The sequence below is a fragment of the Anomaloglossus baeobatrachus genome, chromosome 4 (assembly GCF_048569485.1).
Source record: "Anomaloglossus baeobatrachus isolate aAnoBae1 chromosome 4, aAnoBae1.hap1, whole genome shotgun sequence".
NCBI lineage: Eukaryota > Metazoa > Chordata > Amphibia > Anura > Aromobatidae > Anomaloglossus > Anomaloglossus baeobatrachus.
In genome coordinates this window covers 102,050,344-102,062,490 of record NC_134356.1, presented here as the reverse complement: position 1 = coordinate 102,062,490, position 12,147 = coordinate 102,050,344, and the positions used below count along the sequence as shown (strand labels likewise).

General features: G+C 47.7%; 1 protein-coding gene across 1 annotated transcript in view; it reads right to left on the bottom strand.

Annotated features, from left to right (window-relative positions):
* Positions 1–12,147, bottom strand: part of CTNNA1 (catenin alpha 1) — a 148,078-nt gene that overhangs the window by 29,333 nt on the left and 106,598 nt on the right. The window lies entirely within an intron of this gene.

Below are 12,147 nucleotides of genomic sequence, written 5' to 3'. Positions count from 1 at the left end.
TATTTTTAAACAATTTACAATTTGTACCTCACTTTAACCCCCTAACCCCTGGGCGATTTTCCTTTTTGTTTTTTTTTGTTGTTTTGCTCCTCTTCTTCCAAGAGCCGTAACTTTTTTATTTTTCAGTCAATATGCCATATGAGGGCTTGTTTTTTTGTGAGACGAGATGTACTTTTAAATGAAACTAGAAGTTTTACCATATAGTGTGCTGGAAAACAGCAAAAAAATTCCAAGTGCGGAAAAACTGCAAAAAACAAAGTGCAATTTGCTTGATGGTTTTTGGGACATTTTATTCACAGTGTTCACTATATGGTAAAACGGATGGATCGATGTGATGCCGCAGGCCAGTACAAGTTAGTAGACACCAAACATGTATAGGTTTACTTTTATCTAAGGGGTTAAAAAACAAATTCAGAAGTTTGTCCCCAATAAAATGGTGCACTTTGTGCACCATTTTCCACAACCCATAGCATTCTCATTTTTCGGCTTATGGGGCTGAGGGACTGCTTATTTTTTTGCATCTTGAGCTGATGTTTTTAATGGTACCATTTTTATGCAGATGCTACATTTTTAGCGCCTGTTATTGCATTTTGCGCAAAATTTGCAACGAGCAAAAAACGGCATTTTTTGCATTTGGAATTTTTTTTTGCCGTTACGCCGTTTACCATTCAGGTTAATTAATTTTATATTTTGATAGATCGGGCATTTCAGAATGCCACAATATCAAACATGTGTATTGTTTTAAACCCTTTAATTTTCAATGGGGCGAATGGGGGGTGATTTGAACTTTTATTTTTTTAAAACACATTTTTTTAATTCTACTAGTCTTCCTAGAGGGCTATAAGGATCAGCAATCTGATCACTGATTCATTTCTGTAGATCTTAGCTGCACAACTCTGATCTGCAGGAACACTCGTTTTCTGAAACACCCAGCTTTCTGCCAGCTATTACAGAAAGAGTTATGATAGCACAGGAGTCATCATATGACCCTGTGCTACCATGGCAACCATCGGCGCCACGTGATCATATCTAGTGGACTCAGATGGCGGTGGTTAACTGCGCGTTACCCGCTCCGGGCATTTAAATTATGCTGTCATATTTTGACAGCATGATTTAAGGGGTTAACAGGCGCCAGTTGATTGTGGATCCACCTGCGCCTGCAAAGCACACATCAGCTGTTCAAATCAGTTGACATGTGCGGGGATCACCACTGGCTCACCGCAGCAGCTGGTGGTAATCACCCCTTCATGATTTAGGACATAACGGACGCACGACAGAGTTTGGAAGAGAAGAAGCACCATTTGATTTTGGAACACAAAATTGGCTGGAATAGATAGTGAACACAATGTTGCGTTTGATGAGCCCTTGCTATGCCTAAACAGTGGAAATTCCCCACAAGAAGCTCCATTTTGGAATTTAGTGATGAACACCTTAAACCACCAGGTGCTTCACAAAATTTTATAACGATGAGCCGTGTAAGGCCCGTTTCACACGTCAGTGAAAAACAGTGACGTTTTTCACTGGCGTGTAAAACACGCACATGTCCCTGCGTGTGATGTGATTCACGGCACACGTGGGTTGTCTAAGTGCAATCTGGGCTCCGTTCTCCGTGGCCCGTGATTGCACTTAGAAAACAACTCACATGCGCCCGCTCCCACTCTCCATGGTGCTGATCGCTCCCGCGGTGCAGCATCCGGCCGGCGCTGACCCCCGCAGCAGCTGCTTCCGGGTCGGCTGTGTCGCGCATAATGAATATGCGCGACAATATGAGCCGGCTCAGAAGCAGCAGGCTGCACGGGCTGCAGAGGACATCGCTGGACGCCGGGTGAGTTAAAATGTTTTTTATTTTAAAAGCACGTTTTTTTCTGGCACGTGTTTCACGGACCACACCACTGCATGGTCCGTGGAACATCAGTGATGCCAGAAAAAAATGGACATGTCTCCGTGCGGCAATCACGCACACGCGGGTACGCCGCACGGAGACACGTGCAGTGAAAAATCACTGACGTGTGAGCAGACCCATTCATTATAATGGGTCTGCGTATGTCAGTGATTCTGGTACGTTTTAAAAAAAGCACAAACGTACCAGAATCACTGACGTGTGAAAGGGGCCTAAATGAGAGAAAAAAATGCCACAAAAATGTTGCTATAGCCCCAAATTTTAACGTTTGTTAAGGGTAACAGGACAAAATAAGCCATACAATATGTTTTACAATTTCTCATGAGTACATAGATATCCCATATGTGGTAGTAAACTACTTTTTGGGCGCACGGCAGGGCTTGGAAGGCAAGGAGCATCATTTGACTTTTGGAGTGCAGAACTGGCTGGAACAGACAGCAGACGCTGCGTCACATTTGCAGAGCCCCTAATGTGCTTACACAGTAGAACCCCCCCAAATTGCACCCATTTTGGAAGCTACACCCCTCAAGGAATTTATCTAAATGTCTAGTGACCACCTTAATTCCACAGATGATTCACAGAATTGGATAACATTGAACCATGAAAATTAAAAATTGAATATTTCCCATAAAAATGTAGCTTTAGCCTCAAATTTTTACGAGGGTAACCGGAGAAAATGGGCCACAAAATGTGTTCTGGAATATCTCCTGGGTACAATGATGCCCCATATGTGGGAGAAAACTACTTTTGAGGCACAGTGCAAAGCTCAAAGGAAGGAGCACCATATTGTAGTGCAGATTTAGTTGGAATGGTTTTGAGGGTGCCATGTCACACTGGCAGCACCCCCTGGAGGTGCCAAAACAGCAAAATCCCTCCATAAATGACCCCATTTTACAAACTAAAGCTCTCAAAAAATGTGTCTAAGGATGCAGTGAGAAAATTAACATCCCAGTTATTTCACAAAATTTTATACCATTGAGCAATGAAGAAAAATGAATTACCGTATTTTTCGCTTTATAAGACGCACTTTTGTTCCCCCAAATTTTGGGGGATAGTAGGGGGTGCGTCTTATAATCCGAATATACGGGAGGGGGGATGTATACACACATACACAGAGTCCAGGGGAGGTGCGGGCCGCTCTGGAGCGGTGCTGGGGGGGCTGGTGGGGGCAGGTGAAGCTGCAGGCGGCAGCGTTTGATCTCCTGCTCCCGCTCATATAATATGCACAGCCGCTGTCCATCAGCGTGGTGCTGAAACTGCATCGCGCTGATGGGCTGGGGGAGCTGCACATATTATATCTGCCTGTGCTTACCTTTGATCGCACATGCCCCCTCCCCCCGTGTTAGATATGGCCCCCATGCTGCTGCCCATAGTACAATAATAAACTCTTTACTCACTTCCTCTTGCGTGTCTGCCCGGTCTCCCTCCTGCCGCTGTGATCAGGCACGCAGAGATATCTCTCTGCTGTCCCGATCACATGAACGCACCGAGAACCAGGAAGTGCAGGAGACAGGAGGAGCTCAACCCCGAGGAGGGAGACACGACAGTGCTGGAGAAGGTAAGGAAAGAGTTTATTTTACTAAAAGCAGCAACATGGGGGCGATATCTAACAGAGGGTGATGTGTGCCAGCCACACTGGGCCGTGTATCATCCACAGGGGGCCATGTGCAGCAATAGGGGGCCTGTGTGCCAGCCACAGTGGGCCTGTGTGCCATCCACAGTGGGCCTGTGTGCCATCCACAGGGGCCCATGTGCAGCAATAGGGGGCCTGTGTGCCAGGCACAGTGGGCCTGTGTGCCAGTCACAGGGGGCCGTGTGCAGCATTAGTGGGCCGTTTGCCAGCCACAGTGGGCCGTGTGCCAGCCATAGAGGATGTGTGCCAGCCATAGGGGAAATGTGGCATCACTGGGGGACGTGTTCAATATAAGGTGGCCATATCCAGATTCAGGGGGCTAATTTTAGGATGAGGGGGCTATGAGGGACATATACCCTATATTATTTGTTAGACGGACACTGGCATTATAAGACGGACCCCATTTATTAAAAAATTCTCTATTCCTTCACCAAATTTGGGGGTGCGTCTTATAATCAGGTGCGTCTTATAAAGCAAAAAATACGGTACATTTTTTCACTAAAATGTTGTTCTACAGCAAGGGTCTCAAACACGCGGCCCGCGGGCCGCATGCGGCCCCTCAGGGTAGTTCGTGCGGCCCCCAGGCCCGTGCCCATGTTCACTATCGCGGCAGCTGCAGGGGCCGCAGCCACTGTCTGCACTTTGTCAGATGAATGTGTTGCCGGCGCTGCGCTTTCGCGCCGGCAATACAATCATCTCACATAAATCACTGACAGTGACACTGCAGCTGCCGCAATAGTGAACAGGGCACGGGTCTGGGGGCCGCACGAAGCAGAGATGAGGCAGCCGAGGGAACGCGGGACAGGTGAGAAAAATGGTGTGTGTGTGTGTGTGTGTGTGTGTGTATGTGTGTGTGTGTTGGACGTTAACCCCTTAGCGACCTATGACGTACTGGCTACGTTACGGCTCCCTGGTATTTAAGGACCCATGACGTACCCAGTACGTCATGGCGAAATCGCAGCCCAGGTGGCTGCGATCGCTGCAAATACCTTAGATTCGGGGAGGAGGGGACCTCAGGAGGGGTGGTGTCTCCTCCCCAGACCTACGGAGGCTGTGATTGGCTGACGAACGCCGCTCAGCCAATCACAGCCACTAATGTTTCAGTCATTGAAAATCGCTGAAACATTGAAATCCAGCCAAGATCAGGGCAGCTGTAGCCCTGATCATTGGCTGGAGCTGGGTGACCTGTGTTTCACCCGCCCCCAGCTCTGATTGGAGAGACCGGCCTTGTGACCGATCTCTCCAATCACTGGATCTGGGGCCGCAGACCACTCCCCTCAGCTTCACTCCGGCGTCTGTGGAAGGTGAGGGGAGCTGCTGATCCATTACTACAGGATGGGGACAAAGTGCGCACATTACTATGAGATGAGGATAAGGCTGGGGGCATTACTATAGGATTGGGACATTACAAGGATGGGCACAGTACTATGAGATGGGGATAAGGCTGGGGATATTACTATAGGATGGGGACACGATAGGTACAGTACTATAGGATGGGGGCATTACTACAGGATGGGGACAAGGTGGGCACATTACTGTAGGATAGGGACATTACTACAAGGAAACAAGGATGGGAAACATTACTATAGAATAGGGCAGAGAGTCCTCAGTGGTTGATACCTTTTAGTGGCTAACTGAAAAGATGGTAATAATTGCAAGCTTTCGAGACTACTCAGGTCTCTTCATCAGGCATAGTATAACACAAAATCTGAAGAGTCACATATTTATACACAACAGGACTTAGAATAGTGCAGTAAAAAAAAAAACAAGTTATATGAAACAGAACTATGACTATGGCAGGGGGGGGCAAACTGTTGTGGCCATAAATACTGCTGCAGTATTTATGGCCACAACAGTTTGCCCCCCTGCCATAGTGATAGTTCTGTTTCATATAACTTGTTTTTTTTTTTACTGCACTATTCTAAGTCCTGTTGTGTATAAATATGTGACTCTTCAGATTTTGTGTTATACCATGCCTGATGAAGAGACCTGAGTAGTCTGAAAAGATGGTAATAATTGCAAGCTTTCGAGTTAGCCATTAAAAGGTATCAACCACTGAGGACTCTCTGTTCTTTTAAACAATTTTTTTTATCTCTACTGGCTAACACGGTACAAAGATATATTTTACTTGTATAGAATAGGGATAATGCTGGGGACATTAATATAGGGTGGGGACAAGGTTAGCACATTACTAAAGGATGGGCACATTACTATAGAATGGGGACAGTACTATAGGATGGGGACATTGCTACAAGGGGACAAGGATGGGGAACATTACTATAAGATGGGGGACAAGGATGGACACATTACTATAGATTGGGGACATTACTATAGGATGGGGATAAGGATGGGCACATTACTACAAAACGGGGACAAGGATGGGGAACATTACTTTAGGATGGGGACAAAGATGAGCACATTACTGTGGGATGGGGACTAGGATGGGTTACAATACTACAAGGGGACAAGGATGAGCACATTACTGTGGGATGGGGCACAATACTACAAGGGGACAAGGATGGGCACGTTACAACAATATGGGGAACATTACTAAAAGATGTTGGTCAAATTTTCTATATAGTGCTAATTGTAAAGCGGGCTTTACACGCTACGACATCGCTCAAGTGATCTCGTTGGGGTCACGGAATTTGTGACGCACATCCGGTCGCTTTAGCGATGCCGTTGCGTGTGACACCTATGAGCGATTTTGCATCGTCGCAAAAACGTGCAAAATCGCTCATTGGTGACATGGGGGTCCATTCTCAAATATCGTTACTGCAGCAGTAACAAAGTTGTTTGTCGTTCCTGCGGCAGCATACATCGCTCCGTAGGAACGAGGAAGCTCTCCTTACCTGCCTCCCGCCACAATGCGGAAGGAAGGAGGCGGGCGGGATGTTCGTTCCGCTCATCTCCACCCCTCCGCTTCTATTGGGTGGCGGTTCAGTGATGCTGCTGTGACGTCGCTGTGACGCTGAACGAACCGCCCCCCTTAGAAAGGAGGCGGTTCGCCGGTCACAGCGACGTCGCAGGTAAGGTAAGTAGTGTGACGGGTCCGAGCGATGTTGTGCGACACGGGCAGATATTTGCCCGTGTCGCACAACCGATGGGGGCGGGTACCCACGCTAGCGATATCGGTCACAATATCGCAGTGTGTGAAGCGGCCTTTAGACTATTAGTTACAAGAAAGGAATAAAATGTAAAAAAAAAAAAAAAAGTTTATATTTAAACAAAGAATGTGCACGTTTGCTATAATGAACAAGTGAAAATGTTCAAAATCAGTGATCCCAAGGTGTGTAAAAAAAATATATAAAATTATATATATATATATATATATATATATATATATATATATATATATATATATATATATATATATTATATTATATATGGTACGAATAAAAATGTCACTTTGTCCTGCAAAGAATACGGCCCCCAAATTATTTTTTTTCCTCTGTGCGGCCCATACACCCAGCCGAGTTTGAGACCCCTGTTCTAGAGCCAAATTTTTAAAAGGATTAAAAGGAAAAATAAACCATACAGTGTGTTGTGCAATCTATCTTGAGTACACAGTACCCCTTCAGAAAAGAAGGAGCACCATATTATAGCACAGATTTTGTAATTATGGTTTGTGGGTGCCATGTCACATTGGCAGAGCCTCTGGGGTGCCAGAAAAGAAAATACTCTCCTGCCCATAAGTGACCCCTCTGGCTATGTGCGCACGTTGCATATTTGCATGCAGTTACGCTGCAATCTGCACCGCAACGTAACTGCATGCGTCCTGCGTCCCCTGCATAATCTATGAAGATTATGCAGGAGACGTGCGCACGTGGCGTATTAGAGCGCAGCGATTCGGCTGCTGCCCGAAGCGCGCGTTCTAAGAAGTGACATGTCACTTCTTTCGTGCGCTCTGCATGCATCCCCCGCTCTGTCTATGGGAGGGGCTGCAATCAGAGCGCATGGAATAGTCTTTTTTTTTCACTACGGACTCTTTCTGCAGCGATTTGAAGCGCACGTGTGCTGTTCAAATCGCTGCAGAAATTTCTGCAGGGACAAATGCTACGTGCGCACATAGCCTCTCAATGAATGGATCTAGGGCTGCAGCGAGTATATTGACATCACATGTGCTTCATGGAATTTTATACCATTGGAGAGTAGAGAAACATTTTTTCCACTAAAATTTTGTTAAAGCCTAAGAGTCTACATTTTCACAAGAGGGAATAGGTAAAAACAGCACCAAAATTTGTTACACAATTTCTGATGAAGGTGGTAATACCTGTATGTGTTTCTACTGTACTGTTGAGACACGTGGCAGGGTTTGGGAGTGAAGGAGTGCTACTTGACTTTAAGAGAGCAGATATATCTGAGAATAGTTTGCAGAGCCTCTAAGTGCCAGAAGAGAATAATCCGTCCTCAAGTGACCCCATTTTGGAAATTACACACCTCTGGGAATTGATAGGTGTTGTGACTATTTTGATTCCATGGATGATTTCCACAAACAAGCAGGGAATGTTGCAAAATATTGCAAATATGCCATTGTATAGTGCCTGTACTGTGTGCCCAGCTTGTGCTTCTGGAAAAACAGTCAGTAATTAAGTGGTCTTTCCTCACTACTGTACTGAGAAACAGGTTGATGCTAACTGCATTTCAGGCACACTGTGGGGCACAGAATTGAGAGGGGGAACTTTGGATCTGGGAGCACAGCTTTGGCTGGATTTCTTTTGGAGTTGGAGAAAGATGAGCCATGGCACTTTTCCAGAGCCTTTGGGCTACAAGTATCATGGAAACCCCCCGTATTTTCGATAATGGATGACAGAGTGGGGACTTGCTTTATTTTTGTGGAATTAGTTGAAGCTATTACTGGGAACATTTTACATGACATTTTGTATCACATTTATCCATGTGCTCTATGCTGAGCACTTATATTGGGGTTTACATCTAAATCTCCAATTTATGTGTTTCAGATTAAATCCACAACGGAGCCATTCACTATAATGATGCAACAGAGATACTTTGGACTCTGACCTCTCTTCAGTGGTGTCCATCTTTTCAGAAGTGCACAAAACTGTGGCAGACCAAGCTTTTCCGAATGTTTAAAAAGACGGACACCACTGAATCATAGCGTTTGGCTGGGTCTGATAAGCCACCGTACGTGGCAGACCTGGAGGTCATCATTTGACCTCTGGCTGCCATGACAACCTTCGACTCCTCCATGTTCATGTTACGGGTGCCTCAGGAGTGAGAAAAGGAACCTCCTTCCCTCTCACAAACTTCTATATTCCTTGATTACAGCATAGATAAGATACCAAAGGGATAAGATCATTGGGACCTGATCCAATCTGGTCTTGAAGAGGTCTCCGGTCAGAACTAGGGTTCTGCACCAGAATCCACATGCTTGTAGGTCTCTGGGGGGACCGATCCCAGCCTGACTGCCGACTGTAGAGAAATAAAACCTAGTCGAAACTGACATTTATCTAGAGTTGGAGATCGGGAAGAAGCTAAACCCATCCAGATATTGGACACGCTTCGAAAGAAGGGAATTTTGTTACTTACCGTAAATTCCTTTTCTTCTAGCTCTTATTGGGAGACCCAGACGATTGGGGTATAGCTACTGCCCTCTGGAGGCCACACAAAGCACTACATTAAAAGTGCAAGGCCCCTCCCCCTCTGGCTATACCCCCCCGTGGTATCACGGGTTCTCCAGTTTTAGTGCCAAAGCAAGAAGGAGGAAGCCAATAACTGGTTTAAACAAATTAACTCCGAATAACATCGGAGAACTGAAAAACCGTTCAACATGAACAACATGTGTACCCGCAAACAACAAAAAAAAACATCCCGAAGGACAACAGGGCGGGTGCTGGGTCTCCCAATAAGAGCTAGAAGAAAAGGAATTTACGGTAAGTAACAAAATTCCCTTCTTCTTCAGCGCTCTATTGGGAGACCCAGACGATTGGGACGTCCAAAAGCTGTCCCTGGGTGGGTAAATAAATACCTCATGTTAGAGCTGCAAAACAGCCCTCCCCTACGGGGGTGTCACTGCCGCCTGCAGGACTCTTCTACCTAAGCTGGCATCCGCCGAAGCATAGGTATGCACCTGATAATGCTTGGTGAAAGTGTGCAGACTGGACCAGGTAGCTGCCTGGCACACCTGTTGAGCCGAAGCCTGGTGACGTAATGCCCAGGACGCACCCACGGCTCTGGTGGAGTGGGCTTTTAGCCCTGAAGGAACCGGAAGCCCCGCAGAACGGTAGGCCTCTAGAATTGGTTCTTTGATCCATCGAGCCAGGGTGGCTTTAGAAGCCTGCAACCCCTTGCGCGGACCAGCGACAAGGACGAAAAGTGCATCGGCACGGCGTATGGGCGCCGTGCGGGAAATGTAGATTCTGAGTGCTCTCACCAGATCTAGCAAACGTAAGGCCTTTTCATACCGGTGAACCGGATGAGGGCAAAAAGAAGGCAAGGAAATATTCTGATTAAGATGAAAAGAGGATACGACCTTAGGGAGAAACTCCGGAATGGGGCGCAGCACAACCTTGTCCTGGTGGAACACCAGGAAGGGAGCCTTAGATGACAGAGCTGCCAGCTCAGACACTCGCCGAAGCGATGTGATTGCAACAAGAAACGCCACTTTCTGCGACAGCCGAGAAAAGGAAACTTCCTTCAGAGGCTCGAAGGGCGGTTTCTGGAGAGCAACTAGTACCCTGTTCAGATCCCATGGATCTAACGGTCGCTTGTACGGGGGCACAATATGACAGACCCCCTGCAGGAACGTGCGCACCTTAGGAAGACGTGCTAGACGCTTCTGAAAAAACACGGATAGTGCCGAAACTTGCCCTTTAAGGGAGCTGAGCGACAAGCCCTTTTCTAACCCCGATTGCAGGAAGGAAAGAAACTTGGGCAATGCAAATGGCCAGGGAGACACTCCCTGAGCAGAGCACCAGGACAAGAAAATCTTCCACGTTCTGTGGTAGATCTTAGCCGAATTCGACTTTCTAGCTTGTCTCATTGTGGCAATGACTCCCTGAGATAATCCAGCAGATGCTAGGATCCAGGACTCAATGGCCACACAGTCAGGTTCAGGGCCGCAGAATTCTGATGGAAAAACGGCCCTTGGGACAGTAAGTCTGGTCGGTCTGGCAGTGACCACGGTCGACCGATCGTGAGATGCCACAGATCCGGATACCACGACCTCCTCGGCCAGTCTGGAGCGACGAGTATGACGCGGCTGCACTCGGATCTGATCTTGCGTAGCACTCTGGGCAAGAGCGCCAGAGGCGGAAACACGTATGGGAGCTGAAACTGCGACCAATCTTGAACCAAGGCGTCTGCCGCCAGAGCTCTTTGATCGCGCGACCTCGCCATGAATGCCGGGACCTTGTTGTTGTGCCGGGATGCCATTAGGTCGACGTCCGGCACTCCCCAGCGGCGACAGATTTCCTGAAACACGTCCGGGTGAAGGGACCATTCCCCTGCGTCCATGCCCTGGCGACTGAGGAAGTCTGCTTCCCAGTTTTCTACGCCTGGGATGTGAACCGCGGATATGGTGGATGCTCTGTCCTCCACCCACATTAGAATGCGCCGGACTTCTTGGAAGGCTTGCCGACTGCGCGTCCCTCCTTGGTGGTTGATGTATGCCACCGCTGTGGAGTTGTCCGATTGGATTCGGATCTGCTTTCCTTCCAGCCACTGTTGGAAGGCCAGTAGAGCAAGATACACTGCTCTGATCTCCAGAACATTGATCTGAAGGGTGGACTCCTGCGGAGTCCACGTCCCCTGAGCCCTGTGGTGGAGAAATACTGCTCCCCACCCTGACAGACTCGCATCTGTCGTGACTACTGCCCAGGATGGGGGCAGGAAGGATCTTCCCTGAGACAATGATGTGGGAAGGAGCCACCATTGTAGAGAGTCTTTGGCCGTCTGGGAAAGCGAGACTTTCCTGTCCAGGGACGTTGACTTCCCGTCCCATTGGCGGAGAATGTCCCATTGAAGTGAGCGCAGATGAAACTGCGCAAAGGGAACTGCTTCCATGGCTGCCACCATCTTCCCTAGGAAATGCATGAGGCGCCGCAAGGGATGCAACTGGCCCTGCAGGAGAGATTGCACCCCTGTCTGTAGTGACCGCTGCTTGTCCAGCGGAAGCTTCACTATCGCTGCTAGAGTATGAAACTCCATGCCAAGATACGTTAGTGACTGAGTCGGTGATAGGATCGACTTTGGAAAGTTGATGATCCATCCGAAAGACTGTAGAGTCTCCAGCGTAGCATTCAGGCTGAGTTGGCATGCCTCCTGAGAGGGAGCTTTGACCAATAAGTCGTCTAGGTAAGGAATCACCGAGTGTCCCTGAGAGTGCAAGACTGCTACCACCGCCGCCATGACCTTGGTGAAGACCCGTGGGGCTGTCGCCAGACCAAATGGAAGAGCTACGAACTGAAAATGGTCGTCTCCTATCACAAAACGTAGAAAACGTTGATGTTCTGTAGCAATTGGCACGTGGAGATAAGCATCTTTGATGTCTATTGAGGCAAGGAAGTCTCCTCTGGACATTGAGGCAATGACAGAGCGGAGGGTTTCCATCCGGAACCTCCTGGCGTGCACATGTTTGTTGAGCCGTTTTAGG